The sequence below is a fragment of the Argiope bruennichi genome, chromosome 9 (genome assembly GCF_947563725.1).
Source record: "Argiope bruennichi chromosome 9, qqArgBrue1.1, whole genome shotgun sequence".
NCBI lineage: Eukaryota > Metazoa > Arthropoda > Arachnida > Araneae > Araneidae > Argiope > Argiope bruennichi.
Window position 1 is genome coordinate 74,620,067 of NC_079159.1, and position 16,056 is coordinate 74,636,122.

Here is a 16,056-nt window from a genome sequence, read left to right on the forward strand (position 1 = left end):
TTTTGATGCTTAATAACTCATAAAATAATAAAGATAGATTAAAATTAATAACATAAATGGTTAAATAGACTCAAAAAGTTTCATGACCCTTGTCAATGAACTTTTACGTGTGCCCCCTTCGTCGCACGGAGAATATGAAGTCGATAGTCAATTTCACGCCAGGTAGCGGCAAGCATGTCGGCATCCACAGAGCCTATTGCGGTTGTAATTCTGGCTTTTAGGTCATCAATGTTCGACACTCTCCTCCTGAAAACGTTGGAGGATCTTTTTGGTAAATTTAGAAATTTCTCTGTGCTTGCACTATCGATTTCGTTTCTATGAACCACCATAAAATCTGTGCTTTCTCTTGTGGTGTATGCATTCTCATTAATATCCGCTCGAATAAAACATCACATACAAAAGTACTACATAGAACAAACACATCAAAAGTAAACATAACATAGCAATAGTTGCCAAAAACAAAAGAGAGAAAAATGCAATTAATAAGCAGACGATATTTAGAAAAGTACAGATATTTAGACTCTAAAATGAAATTATCTGAAATTAACCACACGCGCAGACGATATTTACAAAAGTAAAAATATTCAAACCTGAAAAGGAAAATATATGAGTTATTCCATCGATAAATGCCATAAGTTTGTTTATATCTTCATTATTTTATGAGTTATTAAACATCAAAATGGGTCCGAGACTTTATAAACACCCTGTATTAAACACAGCATTGCATATTATAGATACCTCACCAACCGATAATAGAATAGATTTATTCGTTTCTGGCAAAGAAGTGTTAATATAACTGTTAAGCTGGAAATAAAATATGTTAACATTTAAAAAGAAAAGTGTTGGCAAAACATAAGAGTTTAACCTCTTCGTTAACCGTAACACGTTCAAGAACTTTTGATTGCGATTGTAACGCGCTTCAAGCTTTCTTCTACAGTTTAAAACTTTTAAACGTTTGAAACTCTTTGTAAATGTTAACTTGTTTCAGTTTTTATTTTTATTTTTTCTAAGGCACCGAAAAACAGAAATTTTTGTTGACAGGAGAGGACGACAAAAGGTTAAGGAAGTCACATTGTAGTCTCTTAGGATGAAAATTTCAAAAGCTTCGTTTCAAAAACCAAATTCAAAACCAATAGCAATACAAAAAAAAGGATTTATCTACGTGCATATTTATATCATAAAATTTGAAAGTACAAACATTCTATATATTTTTGTAGAATTTAACTACTCACATGTAGTGCAAAAGTAACAATGCTTGTGTTAATAATAAATTACTTTCCTAAATTATACGAATCAAAATCCAAAGAATGTATTAAATTTCAGCTCAAATGGCCCATTTATTTGAACAGTAGATAATTTTCATGCCTTTTATGTTTGTTATCATTAAAATTCGTTTCAGAACTTCATGATATGCCTAACAACGTTATACTGTACTGAATTTATATAATAATGGTTTTAACCCTTTGCACTCGGATACTCTTCTCCGGCACCATTCAAGACAGTTCATCATTTTAACGTTTCATTTATTTCTTTTTAATTTTGGTCGTTAAAAATATCTACCGAGTGTCAAGAAAATGGTGATTAACTTTTCGGGGAGACTTAAAAGAATTATAAATATTTATTTTTTAGAAATAAACAAGTTTTTGCATTTGGTGATTGAATTATGCATCGAATTGCTTTTCTGTCTCCAAAGGGTTAATTCTTGATTATAGAGAAAAACTTTTTATAAGTTCCTAATCACTCCAACACTTTAGATACTTGTCCAGGCTCTGTCTGTGTTTATTTGTTGTATATAAATATGTAAGAAAGAGAAAAATTAAAAAATTACGTCATATATTTTTTTTAATTCTTTTATTGGTCCTTTTTAGATGTTTTAGAACACTCAGCTTTAATTTGAGTATTAAATAATCAATTAATATTAAAGGATTCGGATAAACAAATACCTTTAATCTCACGTTTGTCATATATATATATATATATATGTGCGAATTTCTTTCATGTTTTTATCTAAAGCTTTGCAATATATATTTGGTCATGGGAGAAATACGGAATTTTTAAGTTCATATTAGCAATTTTAAGATATTACATTTTAAATTAAGAGAATATGTTTTAAGAGAAGACAACTCCGAAAAGATTATTTAATCTTAAATATTTAATACTTCATTAATTTAGAAGTTAAGATATAATATTAATTGCCACTTAAAAGATAATTCCAATAATTACAGAATTCCGGTAAGTTCTAGAAAATAATTTTTATGAAGCAAAACGCGGCGTGCATTCAATGGAATGTCAACGTGCATGAAAATAACTACAATAGCTTTGAAAATATTTTCTTTGTGTTTATTTCTTTATCGAAGTAATATTTTCGTTTCGTGCAGATTTATGACTTACGTTCACACCCATACTCATTTAAGAGGTGTGATATCTATTCTTCTTCAATATTTATTCAAATATTCACAATCCAGAATTTGTATTTTGAGTCTTGATATTGCGTCAGAAATGGTTAACGGGGGGGGGGATTGTCTGAATTGTTTGTGTCACAAGATTAAAAAGAAGCAAATAATAATAATAATCTGTAGCTTGTCAAAGCGAGAAGGAAACGTCTATTGCAGGGGTGGCCAGACATTTTCAGGGTACGGGCTACTTCTAATTTTTTCAAGGTGTTGCGATTCACCCAGTGGCGCAGGTGTGGTGAGCTAAGAAAATGGTCTATAATATTTTTTTACAACTTAATAATGAATACGGAATATGTATTTACCTACATAACTACAAACATAATAATAATAGCAACAAATATATTAATATCAAAGGACGCATTTAATATCAAACATTTCAAAATACATTAAATAAATCATTTTCATCTAAAGTTAGTTCCTGTATTTATAGTTAGTAGAAGATTTGGTTTGCATACTGTCCGCCAATTTTGGATATCTCGCTAAATAATTATTAGCTGCTAATCTTGCACTGGATTCTAAGTGGTAGTATGTGAGAGTGTATTCTTTTAATATGCGCTTCTTAGGTCTTAGTAAAGGCGGTCATCTCAAAATGGTAGTTCACCGGTCTATCGCGATCAACTTAATGCCCATCCCTGGTCTATTGACATGTTAAAAGGAATAAGAAGACGACTTTGTAACTGGCACTATTAAATATACAATAATTCAATAAAAACTGAGAAATAAATCGAATGAAATAAAAAAAAAAAACTTATGAATTGAGTTCAGACTAAAAAACATCCCTAAAAATGGGCATATGATAAACCGAAAGAAATAATAAAAATTGCAAATTGCAAAAATATGAGACAAAATCAAAGTAAACAGCAAGAGAAGTTGCAACAATTTTGAATGATTATATTTAAATTACTGTGTTCATTTATTTAAAACATATTAAGAAATGAAGGAAAATGTGACATACTGGAGAGTAGGAATGTGCAGAAAATTTAATTAAAAATTACTTTTCCTATTTTTGTCACTTTCTGTTTTTTAAATCATAAAATTTTATTCCAATTTATTTTGCTAGCATTTATTATCTTTACTTCTTTTATTGCCATTTCAAAATGATGCTTATTATTATTATTTGCTTTTCGTTAAACTTAAATTTACTTTTTTTTGTTATAATTTTGTAGAAGAGACTGATGCTTGTTATAACATACATCTTATGTACATTGTAATATACATTTGTAATGTTTTTTAAAATTTTTAACCCGAATTTTCGCGAAAATAATTTTCAGACATATATTATTACATCATAAAGTCAGTACCCAACCGAAGCAGATAGTAGTTATTCGCAATTAGGTAAAATAGAAGACAAAATTTATAAATTTTTTTAAACATTGGCTAAACATTCATTTGAACTTCAGAAACTGAGGCCTGAAAAGTTTCCACCTCTGTGGTTGGAGATTCCTCTTTTCTCCCCCCCCCCAGAATTCGAAAATGTCAAGCTGTAGAACGGTTACATCGTGTTTATTAAACAAGCCACAGCGATATTCTTCGTAAATATAGGTAATTAATTATTCTAGAAATTATTATAAAGATTAAAGCATATTTCTAGTATTGTTTTCCTCTAATAATCTATTTTACATAAAAAGACAGCAAAATATGACTCTTTTTCTGTCATAATTTTTTTACTTAAGTGCATCAAATTACTATTTAATTGAGCTGCGAATTTAAGAGGTAAAAATATGACATACTGTTTAGTTAAATTTTCTAAATGCCGTATTGTTTTGTGCTTTGATTAGTCAGTGATACTCTTAAAAGCCTATGCAACTTTTTTTTTTTTTTGCATCTTATTTTGGAAGAGAAATCACATAGAAAGTTTAAAATCATTTTTTTTTTAATTTGCACCCCAGTCTTTTAAATTAAGAATTCATAACTCTCTTAAGCATGTCAAAACATTTACATTTGCATTTCAAAATAGTAGAGATATTGAAAAAATTTCTAACTACATAATAAGAAATAATGTAATTATTTGAATTTATAATATCATGATCTAGAGATTATAATTTTAGCCTGCATTAATTTTACGCAGATTACACAAGCAATAAAAATGATTTCGAATGCCATCATTCCATTGGGAGGTTTTCGAATATATCTATAACCTAACATATATCTAACCTATAACCTATATATATCTAAACATATCTATAACCTTGTACCTTGGATTGATCAATATTTTAATGAAGAATAACAAGATTTCATAACCTGAAAAATCAATCCCCCACATTGTTTAAGGACACGTTTGTGGGAGAACTATTAAGAGCACTTTAAAACTCTAATGCTTATTTCATAATATTAATAGGCGGAATAGACATTTCAAACGTGGATGATTACTCTTTTCTGTAGCTTTTATATCAATCCTCCTTTAATGACCCACCTCCGTATATGACATATACGTTTCACACATAAACATCTCATTTGGAGAGAAAGAACACCCACGTGTCCAAGATGTTGTACTGATTTTATTATTAGCCACATTCTTATTGAATGTCCAGATTTTAAATCCGTTCGTGAGGACTTTTCCATACATTGTCTCTAACTTTGAAGACTTGGTGGGTAGAAAACACCGCCCAAATATTTTTAATTTCTTAAAAGCTATTCGCTTTTTTACTCGTATTTGATACATCTTTATTTAGATTCGATATTTTGTCTTTTCCAGTTGCTTGCCAGTTTTAACTAATTTTCGTATATTCATAGCTTGATTGAATCTGCGCTTTTAATTTAAAAATATTTCTATCTTTTGTGGCTGGATATGCTTTATTTTTAACCATATGTACACTTATGTCCAAAATTATGGTCACGAAAATGTTTTTCAAAGTAATTCTAAATGGCTACCAGTAAAATTTAAACAAATTATATTTTATATATTATGAAGGACCGGCAACACGATATTAACCTTTGTTGCGGGAAAAAATGTTGTTTAGTATTAGTTTTTGAGGAACTACTGAAATTAAACCATTTAGGCATCTGGAATTTTTTCCTGCAATTGTATGAATATTGCATTAAAACAAACAATTTAATCTATTTCCAGTGAGAGTGAGTTCTCATAATCGTTTAGACGATTCCTTGAGATGGAGAGCCATTGGCTGGCTTGAAGCTGGGCAGTCTCAAGTGGAGGTGGCTCGATGGTTACCACTGGCACCAAAAGTGGTATCCAGGTTGTGGAATTAATTCCAAATAAGTCGTACTGTAACCAGGAAGGCCGGCCATGGCCGTCACAGAGCAACGAAGCCTGCACAGGATCGCTAGTTGGCACTAAGCGCACTACGGCATAGGCTGACAATGGCTCCTCAACTTGTTTGTGACCTTGATGCTGCGTCTGGAATAAGAATTTCTAGATAAACAGTATACAGGCGTCTAGCAGAGAGGGCCCTTTATACCTGGCGACCAGTTGAGTGCGTCCCTTTGACTGCATCAAACAGAAAAGCTCGGTTGTTTTGGTGCCGAACACATCAGTCTTGGGCACAGCAAGAATGGTGGCGTGTTCTTTTCAGTGATGAGTCGAGATTTACCGAGTCGAGATGAGTCGAGATAGAGTGACACTTGTCTAATCTTCATCTGGAGAGAGCGAGGAACTCGCTATCATCCCTCCTACGTAAAAGAAATCGACAGATTTGGTGGCAGAGGAATCCTTGTCTGGGGAGGCATAATGTTGGGCAGTCGTACACCATTGCACGTCTTCGATGCCGGTACTGTCAATGCATATAGCTATAGGGATGAGATCCTTGAAGCCTATGTGAGGTTGTTGCGGGGTGCTTTTAACCCAGACTTCATATTTATGGACAATAATGCGCTTCTAAACAGAGCCTGGATCGTTGACGATTTTCTTGAGGAAGAGGATATTCGACCTATGGATTGGTCCTCGAGGACTCCGGATCTCAATCTTATTAAACATGTTTGGGATGGTCTCGGAAGAGCCATTGCACAGCGTAACCCCCCTCCTAATACCTTCCAAGAGTTAAAAGCCCCACTTTTGGAATAATGGGCTTTGTTGTCCCAAGCATTTATTGAGACCCTCATAAACAGTATGAAAGCTCGTTGTGAAGCCTGTATAGCAGTGCGCGGTGGTCACACTCCATATTAGATAGGCTTTCCCCGAGATAAATGCTTTATCTCTGATTCATAATGTAACACTTTTTGATATACTCTGTTTCTTAATTCCCAATTAAAATCTTTTCAATGTAGTTATGTGTCTATGTTCTTTCTTTCATTGTAGTGTACCTCTGTGCCAAATTTCGTGGCAACACAGTGAATAGTTTTTCATTTTTCGCAGTTTTTATGTGTGTGACCTTAATTTTGGACATGAGTGTATAATGCAGTTTAATTGAAGTAGGCTCTTGCTTCAATAAACCTCATAAACCAAACTGAATCAACTGATTGTATTGGGGGGAAAACCAAATTGTTACAAAGATAGAAAATATTTTTTCGACAAGGTAGTATTAATTAACAAGAGGAAACCTCTAAACTAGGGTTACAGAGATTATCAAATGAGATTATTAATTCAAAAAAGCATTTGAATTAGTAATTTTAGCATAATACCTTATTCGTTAAGCGTTAGAGAAATTTTATGCTTTTGACAATAGAACACCAAGTCTCCTTTACACCAAGTTTTGTCGATTAGTCTTCCAAGATACGCGGTACTTGAAAAGAACCACTCAGTATTTCGTAAATTACGAGGAACTGTCTTTTCATAATCTGCCGTTTAAACCTGTACAGGTGCTGTTTAGCCCTTCATAGTGCTAATGGAAAACTTTAAAAGTGTTAGAGGCTTTATGCAAATGATAGGTTTTTATGATAACTTTCTTTAATGGTTTTGTGGTGCAAGCTCAACATGTTTTTGAGACAAATATATAAAAAAAAATTCAGCTGCATGTTCTCAGTTAGTAGCAATAAACATGCTGAATTAAGAAGAACTCACAACTTAGAGAAATATGCTGCAAGAAAGTCAAGATAATATTGCGACAACGGTGGCTTTTATTGATATGTTATATTTGCTCTTGCTGGCATCTGGCTTAGTTGCTTAAGATTAAATCAATTACTACGAGTAGATATTTCTAGTATCTGTAGAAGTCTTTACAAAGAATCGTAACTAATATTATAAAAATTGGCTTTCTTAAGCTACAAAGATTTGGCATAGCTAAAGTAGTGTCTTTACAGGAACATTCAGTACAACGCAGCTTTTCAGGAGAATTATGTGTACTATTTATTCACCTGAACAGTATACAAAAGTTTGCCAGTGAAGATTTATTGGAACTTCTAACAGTTTTCATGGCTCCATTTAAGAATAGTGGCGTCATGAGTACAAAAAAAAAAAAAAAAAATCCTTTTTACGATATTTTGAGCACAGCTCTAGAACTTTTTTTGCTCTAAATGAGTATTCTGCTTTTAATGGAGTGTACTCATTCATCTAATTGTATATTCATGAGAAAAGGTAACCAGCCGCGTTGGCAACATTTGTATACATTTTGCATCGAGAATCATCACGGTAATTAAGGCAATAGTTATTTTTGACTTACGAATCGTGCAGCACCTGAGTAGTAAAATTGGAAGGAAGAAGCGTACTTCAACAGAAAAAAAAATTAATGAATTCTTGCTGGCATAAAGGAGACTTTCAAGGAATTCTGCAAAAAAAAAATTCATTTGTCAACCTGCTGCTGAAGGTAAAAAAAAAAAAAAAAAAAAAATTACTGAAAAATGCTGATGTACATTTTGTCCTTGTCCTAAAAAATGTATGAGAAGAATATGAAGCAGTTTGTCATTGGCAAAGATACTGTTCTTACTTCAGTTGGTATAGAAATTTTCATGCGCCAGTGTATTAATTTTTACGATTCTAAAGGTCTTCAAAATTCTAAAAGTCATTTCTATTTTTTCATGCGACTAACTTTTGTTACATAGTTTCAGAATTATACAAGATTATAAAATTTCAGGCAATACATTTTTTCAATCGGAATATCCTTAAGATATTACAGAGATCTTCAAGGCTATAATATCGAACGAGAAAAAGAGGATATCACTACGTTATAAAGGGCTATAAAGAAAGAAAACTTGAATGAAGAAATATGGCTGTTTTAATAAATTAACAGGTTGTCCCCTTCCATCCACATCGAGATTCCTGTTGTGCAGTCCACCAAGTGCAAGCATGATAGGGACATAATTTGAATCCATCAGCCCTGAAATGGGAGTGAGTAAGCAAATCATTGGTGCTCAAATATTATCTGTAAATGCAATAAAATTTGTGGCACAAATGCATGTTTGTGAAAAATAATTTTCGTTGGAATTAGTATCTGAGAGAACTACCGAGACCAAAGCTGTCCGAATATAGAAGCAACATAAATTGTCGAAAAAGGTAATGATATTATAAAACAGAATAATAAGAATAAATTTATTCTAAATTATCTAGAAAGAAAAATAACTAATGATTATAACAATTTCAAATAAAAAATTATATTGAGGAACAATGTAAACGTTTTTTCACATTTATTATAGTTATGAATTCTTAATTTAACCCTTTAAAGGGCCATTTCTTTCTAGTCATATTATGTTTAAATATTTTTAGGCTTGAAATTAGAATAAGAAAAGGGATTCATTTAGCTTATTAGATAAATTTAATTTGATTAATTAATTAATTTGGTTAATTAATAATTAAGTGACAAATCAAGACACATCATTTTGCGTAAGATAAAGAACGAAAGTATTTTAGTTTTTGTTTTACTAAAAAAATTTGTAAGAACTTATGCCAAACTACATAATTTCATACAAAGATTGATAAATTTGGAGGGAAGCATACTTCCCACGGCCCTAAAAAGGGTTAAAAGATTATGTTTCAAACTTTACGTTTATAGAAAACACTGTATTGCTTGGTATTTGGAAAGATTCGATTTCAAGAAAATGAAATGGACAAAAAAATTTTAATAAAAATCATATTTGTTTAAGCTTTTACGAGCTCATCGGTCAAAGTAAAACATAAAACAGTACAGTATTTTGAATATTTAACTAAGCGAATTAATTTATTATTATTTTCTTTTTACATTTCAATTTTAATGAACCAATCAAATCTTTATTTGATGCACTTAAACAAAATTAAAAAAATTATTATAATAAGAATGAATATTTTATATTGATGTAAAATATGTTATCGCAGGAGAACTGGGGCAGATATAAGCCTGAATCTCAAGTAATAATACATGGAATAATGAATTACCAATAATTACGAAGAATCAAAGTTGTAACTTATTTTATAAGCAAAATACAATCGTTTTACAATTTAATTTTTTCGAATTTTTAGAGGGGGGGATAAGGGACAGAAGCTCCTCCTTTCGGCTCTCCTTTTTTGATGTTCAAAGGAATATTTAACTTAAAATATATATAAAAAGAAATTCCTTCTACTTCCCCTTTTTTGGTCTTGGACTGTAATAAGAGGTTGTGAATATGTGCTTCATTTTAGCTAATGAATGGAGGGGAAATTATTTTGAAAATTTAGATCTAAAATAATTTAATTAATCTTTTTAAAAATGTTTTTAATATTTATTTTGTTTTTGTATTAAGTTTTAAAAATCTGACTTTATTGTTTTTTGTCATTTTCAGTATATTTTCATAAATCAAGAAAAATGTTCGGAACTATGTGATGAGACAAGATATAATAAAACCTGCAGCAAATTGTAGAGTATTACAGCTTCAGAGATTTATCTTGATTTGTGTTCGCTCATTCATGCAGTTGGATTTTCTGTTTTAAATATCGACATGCACCCTCAAAGATAAGATGTCTCCCTAAAGATTTCCCTCAGAAAGAGTCTAATAGAGGCGCAGTTTTAAAAAAATCCACTATCCTAATTGATTAACCTGAAGAAGAAACAATGGGAAAATTTTATATATCTATCTCTATTAGTAATAAAAGATGAAAGTATATGTATGTGTATACTGGCGTTTTTTAGATCAGACCATTTGACTTACAGCTAATAATTTTGGTCATGTATACCTTGAAGAATGAAAATGTGCACCTCGAAGCGATTTTTTTAAAAATTAATTAGAATTTTATTTAATTAAAAATTCTGAAATTGTGGTGTTTTCCAACTATAATTTTCGAAAATATTGCAGCACAAAAATTAATTTCACATCGTTTTATAATTATACTTTTAATGATGTAAATTTATTAGTCGTGCGAATTTTTCCTGCATTTTAACAACTTTTTTTTTTTTCATAATTTCCAAAAATTGATTAAATTATGAAAAATTTGAAATTCAAACCATTCTCATTGTTTCATCAAATATTTAATCGCATGCTGTTTAATATCTGTGTAGTTAAAATGACAAATAAAAAAGTTAAAGTATTGCAAAAGCTAGATAAACAAGCCATTTACATTTTTATCAGCGCTATGAAGTCATGAGACTGGTCTCTGAGATCATGAGTCTAGAAAGGTTCATATGCATAATAAACAGAAATTACGTAAACAGCTACAATAACACGGCTTTAACGTCAGACAGTTTTGCGGAATCATGGCTTATTTAAACGATTCCTCTAAAATCAAATATAACTAAAATTCAAAGCAATCCAACTAATATCCTGGGGCTATTAGTAATTAATAAGAAATGAAAACAAGAAGAGAAAAGAAGAGATAAGGCGAACAGAATGTTTTAAAGAATAAAATCCAAAAGAGGAAACAAAAGGAAAAAAGGCGAAGAAAATCTTAAATTCATATACAGAATACGAAGGAAATAATAATAATGATTTTGCTTAACTGCGGAGATGTTTACAGCAACACTGATGATATATTATATGATAATATGAATGCATACGTCGCCATACCGTTTTGAAGCAATATTTGAGACAGACCATGTTATTCTGAACAGCGCTCAGATGACGAGGACGCGGCCTCTCTAACTTTTGTGCCACATCTGTGGGGTCGCGTTTGGCCAAGACAGATTTAGCATGCACCAGCCGGTAGTTCTTTGGTGAAATTGACTTTTCAAATCAGGAACACTCTGGTCTCGAATCCAACATATCAGGGCCAGACTATCGTGACTATCGTTACTCGAAGGAAAGTAAGCTTATTGCTTATTTTGCAAAATATGTGTACAAAATGTGTACGATAGGAAGCAATTCATCATTTGCTTGGGCTAATTGCAATTCTTATGCATAATGACTGTTGTACTGACTTTTAAAAATAATTTTATCTGTATTTAATTGTAAATCACTTGATGTCATTTATTATCACTATACCAAGTGATAATAAATATCATATATGCACTTTAATTAATAAAATAATGATAAAGATAAAATAATTTTAAATTTTGTTTATATTGTTACAACTTGTTTATATCCAATACAAACTGTAACAGTCAAAAAGTGTGAAAAAAATATTTTTGGTGATAAAAATTAACAAAGTTTTTGCATGTCTTTTGTAGCATATAAGGATTGAACAGTTAGGCTGTAAAGAAAAACAGTTATAACCTGAGAGCAGCAAATGTATTTAAAAGTATAAAACGCTTTTTGAAAAAATATTACTTATAGCACCTGACTACCGTATTATAATTTCTTTTATTGTTTGTCAAGAATGCTTATTTAATTGTATTCTCTATAATAGAAATCATATAAATTAATTGAATTTAGGATACCAATATATTTTATGGCATACTTTTTTTTTTAGTTATATTATATTTGAACTGTCTCTTTGTTTCGCTTTACGGCTTATATTATCATTTTTGCTATCTCGTATATAAAATATAAAGAAAATATTGTAATCGACAAAATTTCGAAATCAAGATTTTGAAGAATTTCCCACGTTTCAGGCTTCTTAGTTCAAGAAACATATGTCTGGCATTACGCCTGTCTGTCAGTCTGTAAACACGATAACTCAAAAACGCTTTGAACTAGACGACTGAAATTTGATACATGATCTTTACTCCAAATTTGTATATTTCTTTCAAATTTTGAGCTAAATCCATCAAAAGGAAGTCTGTCTGTTTGGCCATCCAAATATAAGTTAACACTGTAACTACAAAATGTAAAAAAGCAGTTGGATAAAATATGATACACGTTCTAAAGTGTAGATATCTATCAAATTTAGAACCAAATCCGGAGAATGGTTGATCATTTTTCGATCTGTAAGTTGTGGTTAAAGCTTATAAGCCAGTTAACAGCTACGCTGCACGAGCAATTGTTTTTGTAATGTAGTCATGTTACTGCCCTGCGAACCACAAGATCCCAGGTTCTATACTCGCTCAATTCAATTCGCCACATTAGTATCACCACTCAACAGCCATATCGTTCGTCTCAGCTCGACTCACTGGAGAGAGAGTCTGTGGTGAAAGCTTATAACCCAGTTAACAGCTACGCTGCACGCGCAATTGCTTTTGTATTGTGGTCATGTTACTAGGCTGCGAACCACAAGATCCCAGGTTCTATCCTTACTCAATCCAATCCGCCACAAAGTTCACAAACACGTAAACAGAATTACTCTAAAACGCTATGACTTAAATAAATAAATAAAATTCGGTAAGTGATTTTGTGATTACAATTGTAATTCTGCGTCAAAGTTTGGTCTCCATCGCTTGGAAAGAACGGGTCTATAACAAAAATTCGATTTTCAGTACTATTAACCATTCATTTGATTTGTACTGATGGCGCATTATTTTTACAGAGGAATTAATTAAACCGAAAGTGGAATTGGATCACGAAATAAGAGAATATTTTAGAATGAAGTTACGATGGGCTAAATTAAGATAAAATCTTGAACATTAATTTGGATTAAATTAAGAGTTTAAAATATCATTACATATATGTGTATATATATATAGAGAGAGAGAGAAGGGGGGGGGGGGGAAGAAAGAAATGCATTAAGTGCTTGTTCCACTTTTTTGGAACATCCTGTGTAGACGGAAAGACCGAAAGAAATCACTGTCATTTAATTCTTTCATATCATCACAAATATATATATATATATATATATATATATATATATATATATATATATATATATATATATGTTTAGAGTAAAATAAACCAGCAAGAGGTTGTTTTTTTTTTACTCTATCCGATTCTCGCATGCTCTTTGGTAAAAGGTGTTATCCCCCTTCCCTCCTCTCGCATAAGTTCTGTGAACCTTGCGTAAGGCTGTAAACGCCACGAGTACTCAGATTAACCCTACATATGAGCATTTTGCACTTTGTAATAGAGGAAAACTGAGGATGCTGTTTGCTGACAAACGGCTTTTGCAAATAGATTTAAAGCAAAATTTGACACGGAATTACAATTTTAATAATAAAATCACATACCCAATTTGATTGATTTAAAATTATTGTGTCAGAAAGTTATTGCAATTATATAATGCGAATATACAGATCAATAGGTAATCAAGCCTTTAAAAAATTTGGCAGATTGCTACAATTTTAATATAAAGATCAGTACCAAATTTGACTTGTATAAATTGTTGCGGTTTCGGGTTATCATGTTTATATGCAATCAAATGTACAGACCAATAACCTAACAAATTTAATTTTAAAAAAAATCTTCGTTTCAGATGCTAAAACTATATAACAAATTTTATCCATCTATGCTCTTTCCGTTATAGAATATTTTCACTTGCGCAGGGTTGGACAGATAAATAAATTTCCTATGGATGGAATTCTTCCAAAATGTAAGGAAAATCTGTGGATTTTATTTAAAGACAACATACCAAATTTCACCCCTTTATCAACACGCTTGTGAGTTCTCGTCTTTATAGACAAAAACGATAGATAGAAATAATTGCCAAAAATGTTTTTTCTATTAAAGGATAATCAAATTTTTTGACCATTACAATATTTTCTATTTTGTACTTCTTGCAAGAGAAATTACAAAGATAAACGGCAACAAAAATATTAATTTTAATCCCTTTCATACTAGCCGCCCTTGGCGACAAATTAATTTGTAAGGAATACTGGATGAGTTTAATTTCAATTAAATCTCTTATGCATTGCTTTTACTTGGTACTCGATTCCCTTAAAAAGAGAAAAAGTACTTTCTAATATAAAATTGAGATACCACATTATTTAAATAGCCTTCAACGTGTTCTGTTCATTATATATATATATATATATATATATATATATATATATATATATATATATATATATATATATATAACGATACTTTAAAATCTAATTTAAATCTTAATTGATTCCCAAATTTTTATCTTAAATTGGACCATATTAACTTCATTCTAAAATGTCCTCTTATTTCCTGATCCAATTCCCACTTTTTATTTAATTATTCTTAACAGGCGCTCTCGAAAACTGATGACTTCAGCACTTTCTTACGCTCTGAGTGAAAGGATTAAAATCCCTAATGCTTACGTTCTTTTAAAGATACCTAAGATTCCCTTTCTTAAGTCGAAACATTTAAAAGAAAATAAAATTAAAATCTCATAGTAAAATCAATGAAACTCTCTGCATCTTTCTCTCTCACATACACATACACACTCAATTATTGAATTATGTGTTATACAAAAGGGCATGCTTAATAAAAATTTCAGATCGATACTTACATTATTTTTTGAAAAACTCAGCTTAGTCGAAATATGCCTTAAGTAGTTTTCTATTTGTCTGACTATGCAGACATATAAATAATAATTTTATTCTTAAATGATGACTGACTTATTAAAACCTTAATCCTATATCCTTTTTTTGGTATAAACAATAATAGATAATAATTGGTATAAAGAATAATTAATAAGAATTATAAATCAAACTGAAAACGAGGAAAAGCACTTTCCTTTAATACTCTAAAAATTCCTATCTTAAGAGATCAAAATTTTCTTTGTCAAAATGCAAATAAAAGAGCCCTTTTAAAAAAGAAAACATTGATTATTTTGGTGTAATTAATAGCAGTTTAAATTTAAATTAAACCTTTCAGATGATCATATAATTTTAGTTAGAGTCGAATTTCATATTTAAAAATGCATGCCATTTAAATTCTTTGCAACCAGTAACTTTTATTTCTTTTATTTTTAAGAACAAATTCAATATTTATAAAAACTGAAAGCTTAAGCACTAAAAGTAATCATCTTCATATTTTTAGGGTTGTTGCAAACGAACCACGTTTTTTTCTTCTTTACCTATTCAAAATTTACAAAGTTGAATATTAAGCAGAAACTTTTATTATTTCCTACATCAAAATTCAATTAGTGATTAAAAAAAACGTTCAATGATTAATTAGTTCAAAAACAGTGAAAATATTTAGCATATTCACATCGTAAATTCCATTTGTAAATCAACAGTAATTGCACAAAATTGGGTTTGTTGTTGAAGTTTAAAAATTTTACACTCACATAATGTGTTTAGTTGTTAAAATGCACCTGCATCTATTGGAAATAGGTTCAGGTAATAATTAAGTTAGTTTTAAGTTAAGGTACAGTTCTAAGAAATAAATCTCAACTAAGAACTCTAAGCGTTTGGATAGAAAATTATATGACTCTTTTTTTTATATATATATAATTAAATCACAAGTAACATAATAATACATAAGAAAAACATATAACTCTTGTTTTGTATTTGAACACAATTTAAGTAATGGTCTCTGCCTTTATTAT